Genomic DNA, 20,970 nt, shown 5'->3' on the forward strand with positions numbered 1-20,970 from the left:
AAGGAAACTGAAGGGTAAATTTAGGAAGGTAGAATTACCAATGTTGCAATTCAGACAGAACACTGCACTAATAGCCATATTACCTTTGTGAAAAGGGTCAAAGAATTCTTTACTAGTCAGTACCTAGATTTAGATCTTACCCAAAAGAGAGCATTTCCAGCAACACAGTGCCCCCAGAGTATAATACAGGGGCATTGGTTCAGTACTGACTCTGGAAGAAAAGCACCAAAACCACTTCCTGACACACACACAGAGGAATAAACAATGTACTACTTCCAAGTGCTGACTATCACAACCCTGAATAGTGTGCAAAATAACCAGCTGCAGCACAAGGTGAGGTGGCTGCAGGCAGCACAGAAGGTTTTGTGTTGGTTTGAAAGAAAACAAGATTCTTCCTCATTTAGCTGATGCCGCACCAGATTAGAGCTAACCTCTGACAGTGGAAAGCAGGCCAGATGTGGCAAAACTGAAACGGGAAGAGACCACAAAGGACCAAGAAGATAGCAATTTTGTTGAAGATAGGAAAGCAACGTAGGTTCCTCCACAAACAGAGGTGAAAGGATAAAATTTGCACATACAGGTAAGTAGTGAGGCTGCAACATTCTAAATGAAGCTACCCCAGTTCTCTGAGAAAAGCTAGCAAAACAAGCATGCAGTGGCCTGGGGAGTCCAGTTACCCATGGAAAACCTGTACATGATTACCTATTTGACAATATAAATTACAGTTACTGGACTTGCCATAGAAGATCAGTTCCACCATCTCTTTTGAAAAGATAGGATAAAAATAATAGATGTGACAAGGCTTTCCATGATATCATGGGAAGGTGTTATTGTCACTCCAGTATGGCAGCTAGAAATTTGTTTCCTCACATGATTGTGTCTCCTCCAAGCCCACATGTACAGTGTTGCAGTTGGCCAGATACTTCACAGGGGTCTGACACTTCCCATAAAAATATAAAACAACCACAGCCAGAAATAGAAGACTGGACCTGATGAAGCAGTGACCTGACCTTTTATTGCTCTCCTTTGTTGGGAACAGGTGGAAGGTTTCCTATGATTGCTAAGGGTAGATATTTGTGGACCTTCCCATCCTCTTTTCAAGATCCTGGGAAGGAACACTTCCTTGTCTCAGTACAAACAAGAGGTGATCTTTAATTCCTAAATGGTAGAGGAGTAAACTGTTAATCATCTGGTTGGACTAGATACTTAGTAAGGCCAACATTAAACAAAAACAGGCCAACTGGATACATTCAGAGATGTATGCCTACAACTGATTTCAGAATAAGGATATTCCAAAGACAACATTTCTAGTATAGCAACCAGTTTTTCCAGGAGTCAGCTGGAGTTAAACTGCAGAGGTCTCCTCTGACCAGCAGTGATTGTGCAAAGAGGAACACATCTATGAATTGTGATTGCATACTGAAATGCTGACAAAGGGGAAAGATAGAAATCCTGCAACATTAAAAAAAAAAAAGAAGAATCACAATCATTATTGGTTTATTTTGGTTGTCCAAGTACATCCTGTGGTTTGACTAGACACCAGAAGGTTAATCCCATTGAGGAAACTAAATTCCCAGCAACAATTTTTTGCCATTTACTGTAGGAAAATATCTGTTACTGCTAGGCCACAAATTACTCTGGATTAGTTAACCACTGCTCAAGCAGTCCTCATTATGATTGATGCACTAGCATATTAGAAATTTAAATCAGGCCTAGCAATGTTTGTCGTACCAACCAATTTCACTGCAGTAAGAAGATTGCTGTTGCTAGGCCCTGAGTGATTTCCAGAAATAAGGCATGTAGAAAAGAGCAATGCACTGTTTGTATCTTGTTAATGGATTACCATGGTTAGCAGATTAAATACATTTCTAGTGCCCAGTTGCCTCTGCTCGGCTTTGTTTCTTGAGTAGTACATTTTTATAACTAACTGTTTACAGATACAGATAAAAATATAAAATCACTTGAGTCATTTATGCAATAAGAAAGCAGGCAGTGTGTTTTCTGGGCATTCCTACTTACAGTGACATGGCACTTTACAAAAGTCAACTAATCTGTCTTCTCAACACCCCTATGATGGAAGCAAGAATTATCCTCATCTTATAAGAGGAGAGATTAGAACTTGCCAAAGGGCACACAGGAAGTTTATTTCAGCATAGGAACTGGAACTCTGGAGCTGCTGATTCCTGGTCCTTTGTTCAAGCCATTATTTAAAAAGCTGCAGTCCTAATAAAATATAAGCTGCCCAGCAGCTGTTGCTTCTCACTGAGACACAAAGGCTTAGAACTGAAGGGACAGCTATGAGTGATGTTTCAGGACATGCGTGTTGAAGGTCAATTTACTGTTTGGAACCATATCACGGCAGACATTAACAGAGTCAGCCAAGCACTCCACTGTCCTCTAGGACTGGAAACACCAGCTCTAATAGAAAGTGAGGAATTTTAAGACTGGGGGAGCAAAAATGTTATCCTTGGACTTTATCATATTGCCCACAGTTGCCCAAATCTCGATTCTTACATGGCACTCATCACAATGGAATCCAAATGTTTCACAAAAACTAGAGTATACAAAGATATGTAATTCTTTCCTGTAGTCAACTGGGACCAGATGTGTGAGTTGAGTTATTATGGGAAGGCTTGGTTGAAGTGGGTTTTGCAGTTCGATCAGAAAATGCTGACATTCAGTCATCCCAAACCTCACAGGTTGGTCAATGAGAAAGCTCAGCCTTCTATATACAAGAGTTCAGATCTTGAAATTGACAGTTCCAGAGCAACTTGGCAACCATGGGAGTGCCTGATTTTGCAGCAGTAAGTGGTCCCTGTACTGATATGGGTCAATTTCCTGGAGGACTTAAGATGAGAACTGAAAAATGCTGAGTCAAATCTAAGTTAACGGGAAGCAAATGCAGAAAACAGCAAGGATTTTCATGCTCTTAGCTGCTTGCATCGTTGAGAAACCTCATTGTTATATCCTGTGTCAAGTCTTCATTTTTTTTTTAAGATTGCAGTGTTTAGGTATGAAATTGTCAATTTTCTGTAGGATATCAGACCTGGAGGTGTGATCAAGTTGATCACAACAGAAGTGGGTGGAGTTCTTGTCAGCTGTAGATTAACAATCAGAGGGTAAACACCCTCAAAAGAAGGTGATGTTATAGAAGTGGAGAGTTCTTCAAAAATATTTTCTTCTATCTATTAGCTTCACCTCAGTCTTTCCAAGAATTAGCTTCAGCCACCTGCAGACCTCAGCCAGGCGCTTAGAACTTAAAGCAGGTGCTATCTAGTACTGATGTCAAGGTAACAGAAGGGATCTGTCCACTTATTGATGACTTAAGCCCATACTTTTTTTTTTTTATTTATTTAAATGATTTGCTTTAGAGAAGAAATGACCCCAAGGAGGAAGACCCTGGATATGGCAGAGACTGTACAGCAATGCTCTCAACCAGATGTACCCTGGGGGTATGCAGAGGTCTTCCAGGAGGTACATCAACTAATCTAGTTATTTGCTTAGTTTTACAACTGGCTACATAAAAAGCATTAGTGAAGTCAGTACAAACTAAAATTTCATTCAGACTATGACTTTACACTGCTTTATATACTATGCACTGAAATGTAATTACAATATTTATATTCCAATGGACTTGCTTACTTTCTCATTTTATAATTATATAGTAAAATGAGAAAGTAAGCAATTTTTCAGCAAATGTGCTGTGACACTTCTGTAGTTTTAGGTCTGATTTTGTGAGCAAGTAGTTTTTAAAGTGAGGTGAAACTTGAGGGTACACAAGACAAATCAGACTTCTGAAAGGGGGTACAATAGTCTGGAAAGGTTGAGAGCCACTGTATCACAATGGGGTTCTTGTATTACCACAACATCTAAGAGCCCTAGTCATGGACAAATTATAAATAATGGAGTCCACCACAACTCCATGTAGAGGAACATTCAAGCCATTTTAATGCACCATCACCAATCTTGTCCATGTCTTTGATATACCATCCAGATTGGGCCTTCAGATTACAAATAATAATAAATAATAATAATAATAATAATAATGAGGGCAGCTGCAGTCAGCTCCAGGTCTGAAATAAGGAGTCCTGACAAAATGTTAATGGGCCTCTTACATAAAAGTTTGGACGTTCCTGTTCTAAGAGACAAATCTGAAGTTACAGTAGCACTTAGAGCCTTCAGTGCACACAAGGCAGTGCTAAAAGTCAAAGCTGAAATGGTGCAAAGAAGTCCACTGGAGTCATAATATAGTGCCCATCTATAAAAAGGGAAATAAAAACAACCCAGGAAACTACAGACCAGTTAGTTTAACGTCTGTGCCAGGGAAGATAATGGAGCAAGTAATTAAGGAAATCATCTGCAAACACTTGGAAGGTGGTAAGGTGATAGGGAACAGCCAGCATGGATTTGTAAAGAACAAATCATGTCAAACCAATCTGATAGCTTTCTTCGATAGGATAACGAGTCTTGTGGATAAGGGAGAAGCTGTGGATGTGGTATACCTAGACTTTAGGTGAGGCATTTGATATGGTCTCACATGATATTCTTATCGATAAACTAGGCAAATACAAATTAGATGGGGCTACTATAAGGTGGGTGCATAACTGGCTGGATAACCGTACTCAAAGAGTTGTTATTAATGGTTCCCAATCCTGCTGGAAAGGCATAACGAGTGGGGTTCCGCAGGGGTCTGTTTTGGGACCGGCTCTGTTCAATATCTTCATTAACGACTTAGATATTGGCATAGAAAGTACGCTTATTAAGTTTGCAGATGATACCAAACTGGGAGGGATTGCAACTGCTTTGGAGGACAGGGTCATAATTCAAAATGATCTGGACAAATTGGAGAAATGGTCTGAGTTAAACAGGATGAAGTTTAACAAAGACAAATGCACAGTGCTCCACTTAGGAGAAAAAAAAAATCAGTGTCACACATACAGAATGGGAAGAGACTGTCTAGGAAGGAGTACAGCAGAAACGGGTCTAGGGGTTATAGTGGACCACAAGCTAAATAGGAGTCAACAGTGTGATGCTGTTGCAAAAAGAGCAAACATGATTCTGGGATGTATTAACAGGTGTGTTGTGAGCAAGACACGAGAAGTCATTCTTCCGCTCTACTCTGCTCAGGTTAGGCCTCGGCTGGAGTATTGTGTCCAGTTCTGGGCACCGCATTTCAAGAAATATGTGGAGAAATTGGAGAGTGTCCAGAGAAGAGCAACAAGAATGATTAAAGGTCTTGAGAACATGACCTATGAAGGAAGGCTGAAAGAATTGGGTTTGTTTAGTTTGGAAAAGAGAAGACAGAGGGGACATGATAGCAGTTTTCAGGTATCATAAGGAGGAGGGAGAAAACTTGTTCACCTTAGCCTCTAAGGATAGAACAAGAAGCAATGGGCTTAAACTGCAGCAAGGGAGGTCTAGGTTGGACATTAGGAAATAGTTCCTAACTGTCAGGGTGGTTAAACACTGGAATAAATTGCCTAGGGAGGTTGTGGAATCTCCATCTCTGGAGATATTTAAAAGTAGGTTAGATAAATGTCTATCAGGGATGGTCTTCTAGACAGTATTTGGTCCTGCCATGCAGGCAGGGGACTGGACTCGATGACCTCTCAAGGTCCCTTCCAGTCCTAGAATCTATGCCACTGTGCGGGGAGGATATAGCTCTGTCACAGGGAGGACACTGGCTGCTGGTTACTTCTGGCAGCAGGCAGTGCTTCACCCATACTCCCAACCCACTCACCACAGTGATGAAGAACTGTTATGCTGCCCTGGCAACAAGCAATGAGGAATCACCCCCAAAGGTGGAGAAGCCATTTACTCTCAAGGCTGGGAGGATCACAGCCACCACTTCCAGGAGGAAACAGTGTCATGTGGTTGGCGACTCTTCTGAGGGGATGGAGGCACCCATCTATCAGCCTGACATGGTATCCCAAGAGGTATGCTGCCTGCCAGAGACCTGTATCTGAGACATGGTGGAGGGACTATCGAGGATCTGACTATTACCCCATGCTACTCATCCATGTGGGCACTAATGATACTGCAAGGTATGATCCTGAGAAGATCAGAAGTGACTACAGGGCTCTGAGAGTACAGGTGAAGGAGTTGCGGGGCACAGGTGGTGTTCTCTTCGATCCTTCCAGTCAAAGACAGATGTATCCTGGAGATTAATGTGTGCATGGGCAGTGGATATAAAATAGGCCAGGGGAGGCTCTGCTACCGGACCCTGGTTGCAGGTTTGGCAGGGGGGAATTTTTGTTTTTTATTATACCTCATGTAGGTTCCGGGGTGGCTGAGGAGATGGTAAATGCTATACTTCGCTTCCTGGATTCATCAGTAACACATACTGCCTTCTCAGCTGCCCCGGAACCTGCATGGGACATATCAAAAACTCAGGTTCTTCTTCCAGAAGAGAGAAGAGAAGAGCTTCTGAATTTTCCCACAGGGCAGCTTAGGGTCTGACTCTGCGGAAGGGAGGCACAGCTGCAGCAACTCCAGCTAGCCCAGGACTTCTCCAGGCAGGCTGGGGAGGTAGGTGTGCTCAGGCTACAGCTGAACCAGAGCTCCTCTGGACATGGGGTGGAGGGGAGGGCATGAAAGGGACAGAGCTGGGGGCTAGCCTCTATCTGCTGTCCATGAATGCCTGGCTGCGAGCATGGTGTTGCCAGGAGGGCTTCAGCTTCTTGGACCATGGGATGCTGTTCTGGAAAGGACTACTAAGCAGAGGTGAGGTCCACCTATCGAGGAAGGGGAAGGATACAGACTGGCTAACCTAGCGAGGAGGGCTTTAAACTAGATTCAACAGGGGCAGATGACAAAAGCCCACAGGTAAGTCAAAAACAGAGAACTTAGAGAAGGGTCAGAATCTGGGGAAGCACGGGCTGTTATAGCAGGGATAAGGGAGAGAAGAGAACATGAGGGGGAAAAATCAAATCAGTATCTTAGATGTCTGTACACTAATGCAAGAAGTATGGAGAATAAGCAGGAAGAACTTGAAATGCTATTTAATAAACACAACTATGACATACTTGGCATCATAGGTAATACGCATGACTGGAATATTGGTATAGAAGGCTACGGCTTGGGAAGGACAGATAAGGAAAAAAGGGAGTAGGTGCTGCCTTATATATTAAAAATGTATATACTTGGACTGAGGTTGAGATGGGAATAGGAGACAGACTTGTTGAAAGTTTCTGGATAAGGATAAATGGCTTAAAAAAAAAAAAAAAAAACACAGGGTGATATGGTAGGGGTCTACTACATTTCACCTAACCAGAAAGAAGAGGTGGATAAGGCTTTTTTTTTTTTTTTTTTTTTTTTTTTTTAAATACAAAAACAAAAAAATCATTCAAAGTCCTGGACTTGGTGGTGATATGGGATGTCAAGTTCTTGAAATGTACTGGAGGCAATTTTTTATTTCAGAAGATGGAGAAAGCTACTAGGGGAGAGGCTGTCCTAGATATGATTTTGACAAATAGGGAAAAACTGGTTGAGAATTTGAAAGTGGAAGACAGCTTAGAAATGGAGAGTTCATGATTCTAGGGAATGGTAAGGGGTGGAAAAACAGCACAATGAAGATAATGGATTTCAAGAAACTGTTGTAGGTAAGATCCCATGGGAAGCGGTAGATGTGGTATATCAATTTTAATATGGCTCTGGATACAGTCTCACATGACCTTCTCATAAACAAACTAGGGAAATACAACCTAGATGAAGCTACTATAAAGGTGGGTGCATAATTGGTTGGAAAACCATGCCCAGGGAGTAGTTATCAATGGTTCAGTGTCAAGCTGGAAGGGCATACTGAATGGGGGTCCCGCAGGGATCAGTTCTGGGTCCGGTTCTGTTCAATATCTTCATCAATGATTTAGATAATGGCAGAGAGAGTACATTTATAAAGTTTGTGGACAATACCAAGCTGGGAGAGGTTGCAAGTGCTTTGGCAGACTGGATTAAAATTCAAAGTGATCTGGACAAACTGGAGAAATGGGATAAAATTCAATAAAGGACAAATGCAAAGTACTCCACTTAGGAAGGAACAATCGATTGTATACATACAAAATGGGAAACAACTGCCCAGGAAGGAGTACTGCAGAAAGGGATCTGGGGATTATCGTGGATCACAAGCTAAATAGGAGTGAACAGTGTAACACTGTTGCACACACATACAAAAAAAGCAAAAACAAACATTCTGGGATGTATTAGGAGTGTTGTAAGCAAGACACGTGAAGTAATTCTTACGCTCTACTCTGTGCTGATTAGGCCTCAGCTGGAGCACTGTGTCCAATTCCAGGCACCACATATCAAGAAAGATGTGGAGAAATTGGAGAAAGCAGAGAAGAGCAACAAAAAAGATTGAATGTCTAGAAAACATGACTGTGACAGGGTGCTGGGCAAAGGGTTGCAGAGCCAGCCCTCTGTCACACCTGCTCCTTGTTAGGGAAACAAATTAGAGCAGGCTGGAGATAACCTGACCCTAATTAGGGAGACAGCTGCTACCTAATTAGCCTGGGGCTGCATAAAAGCCTTCAGGGAAGGAAGCCAGGGGAGAGCAGGAAAGGCAGGGAATGGACAGTAGCGCTCCCCTCCTGCAGATGGAGGAAGGCTACTTGGACATGGTGAAACAGTGGTGGGAACAAGCCTGAGAACAGAGTGCATCAGTGGCTACTAAACCAAGGGTCTCAGTGTGACTTTGTGAACCTAGCAGTGGCAGAAGTCAAGGGGGCCCTGCTGCACTCTGCTATAATGACCTATGAGGGGAGATTGAAAAAATTGGGTTTGTTTAGTCTGGAGAAGAGAAGACTATGGAGGGACATGATCACAGTTTTCAAGTACATAAAAGGTTGCTACAAGAAGGAGGGAGAAATATTGTTCTCCTTAACCTCTGAGGATAGGACAAGAAGCCTTGGGCTTAAACTGCAGTAAGGGCAGTTTAGGTTGGACATTAACCACCCTGATAAGTTTTTCCTAAACACTGAATTAAATTACCTAGGGAGGCTGTGAAATCTCCAAGGATGGAGATTTTTAAGATCAGGTTAGACAAACACCTGTCAAGGATGGTCTAGATAATACTTAGTCCTGCTATGAGTGCAGGGGACAGGACTAGATGACCTCTTGTGTCTCCTTCCAGTCCTACAATTCTGTGCTTCTATAAAAGTGTACCATCTCTTCCATACATGATACTTGTCAAATGTTTGCTCATTCAGAGTAAGCAATGCTCGCTCTCCTGTTACCATAAAGAGATTTTAGCCTGACTTTATAAAACAAACAGACATGAACCTCTGGACAAGTGTTCCAGTGAAGGTTTGGGAGGAGAAAAGCCACAAACATGCAGCCCTGCTTTCAAAGCTGTAATGAGCTCAGCTGGAAGAGAACAAAATAGTATCACCTTCCTTCATTCCCCATGGACATGAAGAGAAATGACAGTACAAGGACTTGGTATTTTCCATATTTACATTTTTTAAAATCTCCATGAAAATCCTCCCCTAACTTGTCAGTTTTGCAGTCCAAAACCTGTATGTCACCTAATAATGCAAACTTAATATTCAATAAAATCCATTTAACTCAGTGCTAAATTGTGAGGTCCCATGTAGACATAGTGATGGGTGTTGGGACTTTTAACTTAAGATGTGACATGCACATAGAAGTGTACACAATAGCCATTTCATTTTACTGAAGTCAAAGTCAGATTTCCCCCCCTTCACCTTTGACAATTCTTTAGTTCCCAGGAAACTGAATGGCATCAAAACTTTATTGCACAAAGCAGCAGCGATGAGTATATCAGCTCCTCCTGCACCCAGATCCAGACATGCAACAGTGAGACTAGTCCCAGACTTTTAGTCACACAAGTAAAATTAAACCTTTTCTGTTCTTAATTTCAGATTATGTATGCCCTATTGTGCGTTTTATGGGAATGATTTAAGCAATAATGATAAGAAGGAGGGAAGTGCTTGACAGCCAGTGACTCAGGGAGACTCATCATATATGGCCTTGGCTACACTGGCAATTCACAGCGCTGCACTTGCTGCGCTCAGGGATGTGAGAAAACACCCCCCCTGAGCGCAGCGCTGTAAAGCGCCAGCGTAATCAGCGCCTGCAGCGCAGCACGCTCCCTCGCAGCGCTGCAAGCTATTCCCCCTCGGAGAGGTGGAGTTCTCGCAGCGCTCTCCCGCAGCGCTGCAAGCTAGTCCCCTCGGAGAGGTGGAGTTCTCGCAGCGCTCTCCCGCAGCGCTGCAAGCTAGTCCCCCTCGGAGAGGTGGAGTTCTCGCAGCGCTCTCCCGCAGCGCTGCAAGCTAGTCCCCTCGGAGAGGTGGAGTTCTCGCAGCGCTCTCCCGCAGCGCTGCAAGCTAGTCCCCCTCGGAGAGGTGGAGTTCTCGCAGCGCTCTCCCGCAGCGCTGCAAGCTAGTCCCCTCGGAGAGGTGGAGTTCTCGCAGCGCTCTCCCGCAGCGCTGGCGGCACGACTACACTCGCGCTTCACAGCGCTGCCGCGAGCGTAGCCAAGGCCATAGAGAGCCAGTAACCAAAAACCAGAGGAGGAAGAGAAAAACGGTCCACTCCCAGAGACCAACAACTGGACAACCAGTGTGACAGGAGATGGACGCTGAAGCATCCCAAAAGAGGAGTGCAAGAGAAGCGTTTCCTCAAACTCCCAGAAATGGCACCGCCCTTTCTCTTAAGAAGCGGGCAGGAAAAGCTGCGCCTAGCCCTGGGAGAAAGGAGACACACCAGCCGGGACAATGACAAGCGGACACAGGGGCTAGAGCCCACGTAGACGGTGCTGCTCAGCCCCAGGCACGTGCCCGGTGACACCCCCCGGGACAGACTGGCGGGATGTGCTCACACGGGCACGTCTCGTCCCGCCCGTCAAGGTCTCCACCTACCCCCCTCGGGCTGAGGAGACGCGGCTCCAAGCCGAGGCGGTTACCCAGGCCGCTCAGCAGGTCACGTCGCGCGCTCCAGGCTGAACGCCCGTTGCCGGGGCACAGCTCGGCGGAGCCAGCACACCGGGGCCCCGCCTGTCCCAACCGGGCTCCGAGGGACGCCCGCCCTCGATCACTCGCCAGCCAGAGGCGGCTCCGGGCAGTGAGCCCTAGAGATCCGTGGCGGGGCGGTCTGAACACTGCTCCCCGCGTCAAGCCAGCCCGCGCCTCCGCACCCCCACCTGTCAGGGACCCTGCACCGCCCGCAGCGCACGCCAAGACTGGGGCCGCGCGGCCGGTACCGGCGGGCAGGGCACCAGCCTCACCCCGCGGCGCCGACCCAGCCGGGAGACGCTCAGAGCGGGCCCTGGGGTGACATAGCGGCACCTCCTGACCCCGAACCCGCGTCCCTGCTGGGCTAATCCCGCCCCCGCACTCACCCACAGCAGCTCCTCTCAGCGCTGCAGCCGCCTCGGCCTGTTGGAAAAGGTGGGACAAAGAAACATCAGGATAATTAATTATTCATGAGCAGGCGGGGCAGCGGCGAGTTTATAGGTAATTCAGCCCAGGCTGACGTGACGTGTCCCTGACGTAACAGTCCCCACCTCTTTGCAGAGGCCCGCCCCTCATTTGGCCCCGCCTTCACACCGTGGATCCGGAGCGTTCCACTTATCGTCTCTGGCATTGCGGCTACTGGATGGCACGTGCTCCCTTGCCCCAGCCAACACGCTGGCCCTGATTGTCACCATTAATGAGTGCCCAGAGTTCCCTGTCAGGGCTGGCGCCTCACTGCGGTGGGTACTAAACACACATCCTAAAATAAAGTCTTTTCCCTTTTCTGTTCTACCCCCAAGCTCACAGAATCATATCCTTATATGATTTTGTCACTGAGGTCACAAATCCCATGACTGTAAGAGACCTCTGTGACTTCTTCAGCTTCAACTGCGCGCCCCAGGGCAGTGGGCTGGAACTGTCAGCCCCCAGGAGGTGGCAGGGCCCCATGGCTGTTAGCTGCCATGGCTGCAGCAGGGGCTGGAGCTGTCAGTCCCTCCCTGCCTCAGGGCTTGGGCTTCAGTCCCTCCCAGCAGTCAGCCCTCCCGCTTCCCCCACCCCTCCATTATTTGTAGTAAAAATCACAGACATCGTGGGGTTCCATGAATTTTTGTTTATTGCCCATGACCTGTCTGTGACATTTACTAAAAATAACTGTGACAAAATCATCTTAACCTTAGAAATGTAGGGCTGGAAGGGACCTTGAGTGGTCATCAAGTCCAGCCCCCTGCACTGGGGCAGAACCAACTAACCTAGATCAGCCCTGCTCTGACAGGTGTTTGTCCAAACTGTTTTCCATAGCTTCCCTTGGAAGCTTATGCCAGAGCTTAACTGCCTTTACAGCTAGAAAGTTTTCCTAATATCTAACCTAAACCTCCCTTACTGCAGATTAAGCCCATTACCTCTTGTCCTACCTTCAGTGGAAAGACAAGTGATCACTGTCTTCTTTATAACAGCCCTTAGCATATTTGAAGACTATTTTCAGGTGCCTCCTCAGTTTTTTTTTCTCAAGCCTAAACATGCCCACTTTCTTTAACCTTTCCTCAGAGCAGGGCCGCCCAGAGGATTCAGGGGGCCTGGGGTCTTTGGCAGCGGGTCTCGGGGCAGAAGGACCCCCCGCCGCAGGTCTTCGGGGCACTTCGGTGTGGAAGGACCCCTGCCGCCGAATTGCCGCCGAAGACCCAGAGCGGAAGAAGCTCCAGGGGCCTGGGGCCCCCAGAGCGAGTGAAGGACCCCGCTCCAGGGGCCCTGAAAAACTCTTGTGGGGGCCCCTGTGGGGCCCGGGGCAAATTGCCCCACTTGTCCCCCCCAGGTGGCCCTGCCTCAGAGGTCAGGTTTTCTAAACCTTTTATTATTTTTGTTGCTCTCATCTAGACTCCAGTCTATCTACATCTTTCCTAAAATGTGGTGCCCAGAATTGGACACAACACACCAGCTGAGGCCTCACCAGTGCTGAGTAGAGCAGTACAATTGCCTCCCATGTTTTATGACACTAGTGTTAATACATCCCATTAGCCTTTTTTCACAACTACATCACACTGTTGACTCATACTCAATTTGCAATCCACTATACCCCCCCCCGATCCTTTTCAGTAGTACTACCACCCAGCCAGTTATTCCCCATTTTGAAGTTGTGCATTTGATTTGTCCTTCTTTAGTGTAGTACTTTGCATTTGTCTTTATTGAATTTCAACTTGTTGATTTCAGATCACTTCTCCAATTTATCAAGGTCATTCTGAATTCTAATCCTCCCCTTCAAAGTGCTTGCAGCTCATCCCAGCTTGGTGTCACCTGCAAATAAATAAGCATACTTGCCACTTCATTATCCAAGTCATTAATGAAATATTGAATAGTACCAGACACAGGACTGACCCCAGAGGGATCCCACTAGACACACACTCCCAGTTGAACAGCGAACCATTGATAACTACTCTTTGAGTATAGCCTTTCAAGACATTGTGCACCCACCTTATAGTAATTTCATCTCGACCACATTTCCCTAGTTTGTTTAGGAGAATGTCATGTGGGATTGTGCAAAAAGCCTTACTAAAATGAAGATATAGGACGTCTACTGCTTCCCCCCATCCACTAGGCCAGTAACCCTGTCAAAGAAGGAAATTACCGTATTTTCTGGCGTATAAGACTACTTTTTAACCCAGGAAAATCTTCTCAAAAGTCGGGGGTCGTCTTATACGCCGGGTGTCGTCTTATAGGGCGGGTGCTGAAACTTCCGAGCCGGACTGGAGAATCTGCGGTCGCCGCATATGGTGGGGGGAGCTCAAAAACGGCCGCGGCCGCATCCCCGCCCGATGACGAGGTGAGGGGGCGCCTCACCGGGAAGGTGTAAGTGAAGGGCGGAGCAAGCTGCAGGCGTCCGGGACGCCCGGGGTATGGAAAAAAGAGAGAGAGCGGCGCTGTGCCCAGAAAAACACGCCTCTTTCACCCGTCTGGCCCGCCCTTGTATCCTATTACCGTACCTCCTTCTCTGCCTCTCAGATCTCACTCCTGAGGACTGCAGTGAAGCGGCGCAGGCGCGCATGTGCGAGATCTGAGAGGCAGAGAAGGAGGTAATAGGATACAAGGGATAGCTCAGTGGTTTGAGCATTGGCCTGCTAAACCCAGGGTTGTGAGTTCAATCCTTGAGGGGGCCAATTAGGGATCTGGGGCAAAATCAGTACTTGGTCCTGCTAGTGAAGGCAGGGGGCTGGACTCAATGACCTTTCAAGGTCCCTTCCAGTTCTAGGAGATAGGATATCTCCATTAATTTATTTATTTAATTTATTTTACAAGGGCAGGCCAGACGGGTGAAAGAGGCGTGTTTGCGCTACCGCTCTGATAGTCTTGGAGACAGGGAGGGCTGGGCAGGCAGGGAGAGCTGACCAATCCAAGCAGGCTTTGTATACAACAACCAGCCAATCGCCGGTAAGGTACATCGCTTGCCGTGATTGGCTGGTTGTTGTATACTGGGAACCACATACAGTACAGCACCAGTATCTGTACCTGTTCATACAGTATAGCACCAGTACATACAGTACAGTATACAAATGTCCAACAGTCAAAACCCCATCATGGCTCCACCAGCAAGAAGAAAGAAATATGAAGCCAGTTTCAAACTTAAAGTTGTAAACTTTGCCATGGAACATAATAACTGCGCTGCTGCAAGACAATATGGAGTAACAGAAAAGATGGTTCGGGACTGGAAAGCAAACGAAAAAGCATTAAAGAGTATGCCAAGGGGTAAGTGTGCATTAAGAAGAGGCACTCCACATTGGCCAGAACTCGAAAAACATGTTGCAGACATGGTGAATGAGCATCGCCAAAATGGTTATGTAGTGACACGAAATAAAATACATTTGTTTGCACTTCAGTGGGCCAAATCTAACCCAGATCACAGCAACAGATTTAAGGCCACTGTATCCTGGTGTACTAGATTCATGGGAAGGCATAATATGGTACTGAGGCAAAAGATGAAAATTGCCCCAAAATTACCTGCAGATCTTGATAGCAAAGTAAATAGTTTCCATCAATACGTAATACAACAGCGCACTAAACATGGCTATGTGTTAAGTAGTATTGGAAATATGGATGAAACTCCAATGAATTTTGATATGGTTGGAAATAAAACTGTCCATCAAAAAGGTGAAAAAACAATTTTAATTAAAACAACAGGACATGAGAAGTCCAGTTTTACAGTGGTACTAGGATGCACAGCTGATGGCGCCAAACTGAGACCAATGATTATTTTTAAAAGAAAAACAATGCCGAAATTCAAATTCCCTGTTGGTTGTTTTGTACATGTGAATGAAAAAGGCTGGATGGATGAAGAAGGGCTAAAGCTATGGCTTGATAATGTATGGAGCAGGCGACCAGGTGGACTTATTCAAAAATGTAGTCTACTGGTGTGGAATATGTTCAGGGCTCATTTAACTCCCAGCACCAAGCAAATGCTTGCAAGACTAAACACAGATGCGGCAGTTATTCCTGCAGGATTGACATCGTTGGTACAGCCACTGGATGTGTGCCTAAACAAGCCATTTAAAGATCGCATTCAAGAACAGTGGAATGAATGGATGGTTAGTGGCGAAAAGTCATTCACAAAAGGAGGAAACATGCGTGCTCCACAGTTGGATGTTTTGTGCAAGTTTGTCATAAAAGTCTGGAATGATACTGATGCAGAAACAGTAATCAAGTCTTTCAAGAAGTGTGGCATATCAAATTCATTAGATGGTATGGAGGACGACTACTTGTGGCAAGATGAAGAGGAAGCCGAAGCTGAGACCACACCATCTGATATGGAATTTATCCATACGATGACTGCCTTACAAATCTATCACAAGATGTCATTGATGTACTTATGATATCAGATGACGAACAGGAGGATTTTGAAGGCTTTTAAAGGGAAACTGTCACGCCAGCAAAACCTGTAAAAATACCGTAGCTTGCAGTTATGATGGGCGTTGCTAACTCGCCAGGGACTTGCCCGGCACTTGCTCTCTCTCTCTTGTTTGTTATCTTCCTCCTATCATCATCAGTTCCAGTTTGGTTGACAGCTTAGAAAACAAACAGCATGGCAGCTCCCATGGGTTTATTGTCTTATCCTTCCTTTCAGCTTTAGAGTGAATTAGGAAAAGTTTAATCCACTTGCACTGTTTTATGTTTACATGTTTGATGACAAACAGCCTTATGTTTATAAGTGACAGTTTTCCTGCTAAGTACCTGCATGTCATAAGCATTTGAATTAAAATTACCATATTGAAATCAAATCTGATTTTTTTTTATTTTTTTTGGTGTGCGTTGGAAGAGGGATAGTCTTATACGGCGAGTATATCCCAAACTCTATATTTTAACTGGAAAAGTTGGGGGTCGTCTTATACGCCGGAAAATACGGTAAGTTGGTTTGGAATGATTTGTTCCCACAAATCTATGATGGCTAGTCCTTATAAGCCTATTATTTTCCAGGTGCTTACAAACTGATTGTTTAATAATTTTTTCCAGGTATCAAAGTTAGGCTGATTACTTTATAATTCCCTGGGTCCTCTTTTTCCCCCTTTTTGAAGATAGGTACTATCTCTTCTGGGGGGACCTCACATGTCCTCCAGGCACAGTTGCCAACTTTCACATGGTAAATAAGCACCCCAACTTTCACAATAAGCCAAAAAGCAAGCTAATCCCATTTCAAAACATGGCCAAAACAAGCCAATCCTTAATAATCCCAACACTCTATGTGATTAGATTCCCCCCGGCGTGCAGTCTGGGACTGTGGTGGGCGCGCTGTGCACCCCGACTCTCTCCCCCGCTTTCCCCTACTTGCACCTTGTCCCTGCTTGCTGGGAGCTGATCAAAAAAAAGAAGCAACAAGCTACAAGCCAAAAACTAGCCAACAAGCAATTCACAAGCCAATTAAGCAAAAAACAAGCCCAATTTCTGCATTTTTTGGTTTGGTTTGGTTTGGTTTTTTTTGTGGGTTTGGCATGTTTGCCTCCAGGAGTTCTCAAACAGTTCTGAGATTGCTTCAGCTAGTACCTTAAGTACCCTAGGATGAATTTCATCACGACCTGCTGACTTAAGTACATCTAACTTATCTAAATAGTCTTTATCCTGTTTTTTCCCTATTTTGGCTCATGGTCCTTCCTCTTGCTAATATTAATTGTATTGAGTGTCTGGTCACCATTACCCATTTTAGTGAAGACTGAAGTAAGATAGGCATTAAACACCTCAGCTTTCTTGATGCATCCATTATTAGCGCTCCTTCCCTTTTAAGTAGAGGAACCTACACTTTCCTTTGTCTTTCTCTTGCTCCTAATTTATTTAAAGAACTTCTTATTGCCTTTTATGGCCCTTGCTAAGTTAACTCATTTAGTGCCTTAGCCTTTCTGATTTTGTTCCTACAGGCTTGTGCTATTCTTTTGTATATCTCCTTAGCAATTTGTCAATGTTTCCATTTTTTGAAGGATTTCTTTTTGATTTTCAGGTCATTAAAGCACTCCTGATGGAACCATATTGACCTCTTAATAGTCTTCCTGTCTTTCCTTCGCAGCAGGATAGTTTGCAGTTGTGCCTTTAATGTTGTCTCCTTGAGAACCAGCTAGCTGTCCTGTACTCCTTTTTCCCTTAGATTTCCCCTCCCCATGAGACTTTATCTACCAGTTCTTTGAGTGAATTTGCTAAAGGAAGCTTTTTTGAAATCCATCAGCCTTATTCTGCTGCTCTCACTCCTTCCTTTCCTTAGAATCATGAAATCTATAATTTCAGGGTCACTTTAACTCAAATTGCCTTCCACTTTCAGATTCGCTACCAATTTCTCCCTGTTCCTCAGAGTCAAGTCTAAAATGACTGTCCCCCCTGGTTACTTCCTCCACTTTCTGGAACAAAACATTATCCACAATAGATTCCAAGAACTTACTGAAAATTTTGTGTTTTCCCATATTAAATTTCCAGCAGATTTCTGGGTAGTTAAAATCCCGCATTATTACTAGGTTTTGTGTTTTGGATATTTCTGGAATCCTCTGCCCTTAGTGAATTCCTTGGCCCCATGGTTCTCTGCCCCCTGGAAGAATGCTTCCTCTCTCAAGCTCCTCATCAGCCTCCCAGGGAAAATCCTTTCCCTTCCTCCCACTGATTTTAAACATATTAAAACAGTAGTTCACAATCTGTGGTCCTTGCAGGGCACCCACACAGAGTTGGCTGGTTACATGCTGTTGGTTCTTCTTTTTGTCAGCTCTTATATTCCATTAGAGGAAACTAAAAATAAACAAACACTGAAGGTGATTTGTAAGAAATTCCGTCAGTTGCCCTGGAGATTATATATGATTTTGAATGACAAGGAAATCAGTCTGTTTTCTAGCAAATATAGGGGGATGAGGGAAAGGAGAGGGGCAGACGATCGTGCATGGGAGGTGGTGAAGGTTGCTAACAGACCAGGTAGATACAGATCAGGATTTGCCATTTTACTCTCCCTGACGCTCAGTTACTCAGTGACACCAGCCATCCTTTGTTCTGTATCCAGGTTACATGTCCCTCTCTCATGGATAAGCCTTGAGTGTGTGAGGGGGAAGGTGTGGTGAAGAGGGTTTAAAAATCAGGATTCAACCTTGACTATGGAAAGACTACTGCTGTCTCTCATGGACAAGCTGTTGCTCTGATCTGAGCTGCACTAAATAAATTCTGGCTGCATAGACTAACTGGGGCACCTAGCCTCAGCCTGAGAACAAACACTGATTCCTGCCTTAGTTTCCCTTTAAATGCCACCAAATGGCAGACAACTCCAGAATGCAGCACTGTTCCTGTTCCCTTCCCCAAGTGCAGTTCATGTCCAGCTGGCCAAGGAGACTCAGAGGAGGAATTCATCAAACAGGGAGTTGGGTAGGGCAAATCTATTTCTCCTGCTGTTTATAAGGAACCAGAAGTAGGGTGACCAGACACCCCATTTTTAAAGGGACAGTCCTGTATTTAAGCCCTCCTGCAAGTGTCCTGACTTTTTCTTTAAAACTGTCAAATTGTTCCGTATTTTCTGTCTCCTCCCATCAGTACTGGCTGCTGTCCAGATCCCTGCTTGCCAGCCGCCCACTCACCAGCGGTGAATGGGAGGGTCCAGTGGCCGATGGTGGGGGTGGGTATGCAAGGCTGGTGGCGTAGTGAAGATGCAGCATGTGGGGCTGGCTGCTCCTCCACCGATCCGTCAGCGCAGCCCCTGCTGCATGCCAGCTCTCGGCGAGCAGGGCCCCATCCCATTTCCAGCTGGCACTGGCTGTGCTCTGCGAGCTGTGGTATCTGGTGAGTGCAGGCAGGTGCCAGGTGGCAGCCGGTTATATGTCTCCTCTGCCACCCCCCCCCCATTGGTCCTTATGTGCTACTCCTTTCCACTGTCTTCTCTGTGCTTTGCCCCTCTGTCCCCACTCCAGCCCCGCTGCTCCTCCATATCCCCTCCTGCGGGGAGCATCCCATTTCCAGCACTGTGTGGAGAACCAGCCCCTGGTGGGAGTGCTCAGCTCACCAACAGCCCGGCTGGCAGGCTCCTTCCTTCCCCCACTGCCTCTGGCTGGCCCAGCACCCCGGGAAAGCCCCAAACCCTCTGGCCTGGGGTGCTGGGCAGGAGAAGCCAGAGCCCCGCACAGCGCTGGCACAGAGAAGCCTCTCTGCCTCTCAGCTAAGCTGTGGAGTGGTGGGGAAAAGAAGTGATTTCCAGCCTCTTCATGACCCGAACCTGCAGGCTCCACAGCAGCCCCTGGGGTAGGGGCTTAGCATCCTCTTCACCTGTGCCACCCCCACCCCGGGGTCCTGCCCCCAGGGAGCACGGGTCTGCCCCGTCCCCTAGGCACTCTCCCCTGCTGAGCCACCTCTCTGGCCAGGTTCACTGAAGCCCCTGCAGTCAGGTTCCCTGAGCTCTGGTGCATCATGCATCCTGAGGGCTTAACACCTTCCTGGCCTCACTGTAGCCAGGGAACAGGAGGCGGCTGGGTTATGTCAGTGGCCAGCAGCAGCCTGGAGGTGTTAGCTGCCTTTGGCATGAAGGGATAAGCTTCCAGCCACATGGGGTGGGAGGAAGGAGAGATGAGCTCCGCAAAGACATGGGCCAGGTCATCCTTTCCCCACCTCCTGCTCCCCTGTGGCTGGAAGCAGCTCCCATCCCTTTCCTCCCGCACAGTGCCAAAAGAGTGCTGCTGGCCACATTCTGGTGTGAACCCTGGCAGAAATCTGGAAGGGGGGCATGTTACCCTGAATGCCCTCCCCCATGTGTTGCCTTAGGAAGACGTGGCACCGGGTACTAGGAGAGGCAGGTCAGTCCCGGGGGCCCAGCCAGGCATGGAAGGCAGAGAGCCCTGGGTAGGGAGCGTTGGGTCGGTCAGTCACCCACCCCCTGTGTGAGAGAGGTGGATGGGAGTGTGTATGTGTCACCTCTCCCAGTGTGAACCCTAAAGCCTTAAAGATAAGAAGGTAAATATAAAGAATCCAACTACTCACTATTTCTTTTTAACGGGAGTTCAGTCAACTTGATGTTAATTTGAACATTTGTACTGCATAGTTCTGATTGATTGCCATTAAACTCGCTTGAATATGAGAAATTTTACCAGGTGTCCCTTATTCATAGGGAAATATGGTCACTCTAACCAGAAGCAAGAGGCCAGTTCTCATTTTCCAGCTCAGTCTGGAGGCACTGACGATCAGTGTGTAATGGGAACACATGGAGTAATGTTCTGCCTTTCTGCCACTATTCAAACAGCAAGCCCTGTCTTGTTCCCCCCAACCCTGTTCTATGGAGATGGGGTACAGGAGCGGGGGGAGGGGGACACCCTGACATTAGCACCCCTCTTCCCCCCCACCCTTGCACAGCAAGCAGGAGGTTCCAAGGCAGAGGGCAGGAGCAGCACACAGCAGTGGTGGGAGGGACAACTGAACTGCCCGGCAATTGATAGCCTTCTGGGCAGCTGCTGCACAGGGAACTTAGGAGAGCGGGGAGCTGATAGTGGGGCTGCTGGTCCACCCTGGTTCCAAGCCCCCACCA

The 20,970-nt window shown here is 46.4% G+C and overlaps 1 protein-coding gene across 2 annotated transcripts in view; it reads right to left on the reverse strand.

Moving 5' to 3' along the window:
• Positions 1–11,454, reverse strand: part of HMOX2 (heme oxygenase 2) — a 34,086-nt gene extending 22,632 nt beyond the window's left edge. The window contains exon 1 of one of the 2 annotated variants that reach the window (XM_034783373.1): positions 11,357–11,454. The gene's annotated coding sequence lies outside the window, so the exon portion shown is untranslated. Of the gene's footprint in view, positions 1–6,268; positions 6,361–11,356 lie in introns of those variants that run through there. The other variant, XM_034783375.1, reaches the window with a different exon arrangement.
• Positions 11,455–20,970: the final 9,516 nt, after the last annotated feature.

This window comes from Trachemys scripta, chromosome 10 (genome assembly GCF_013100865.1).
Source record: "Trachemys scripta elegans isolate TJP31775 chromosome 10, CAS_Tse_1.0, whole genome shotgun sequence".
Lineage (NCBI taxonomy): Eukaryota > Metazoa > Chordata > Testudines > Emydidae > Trachemys > Trachemys scripta.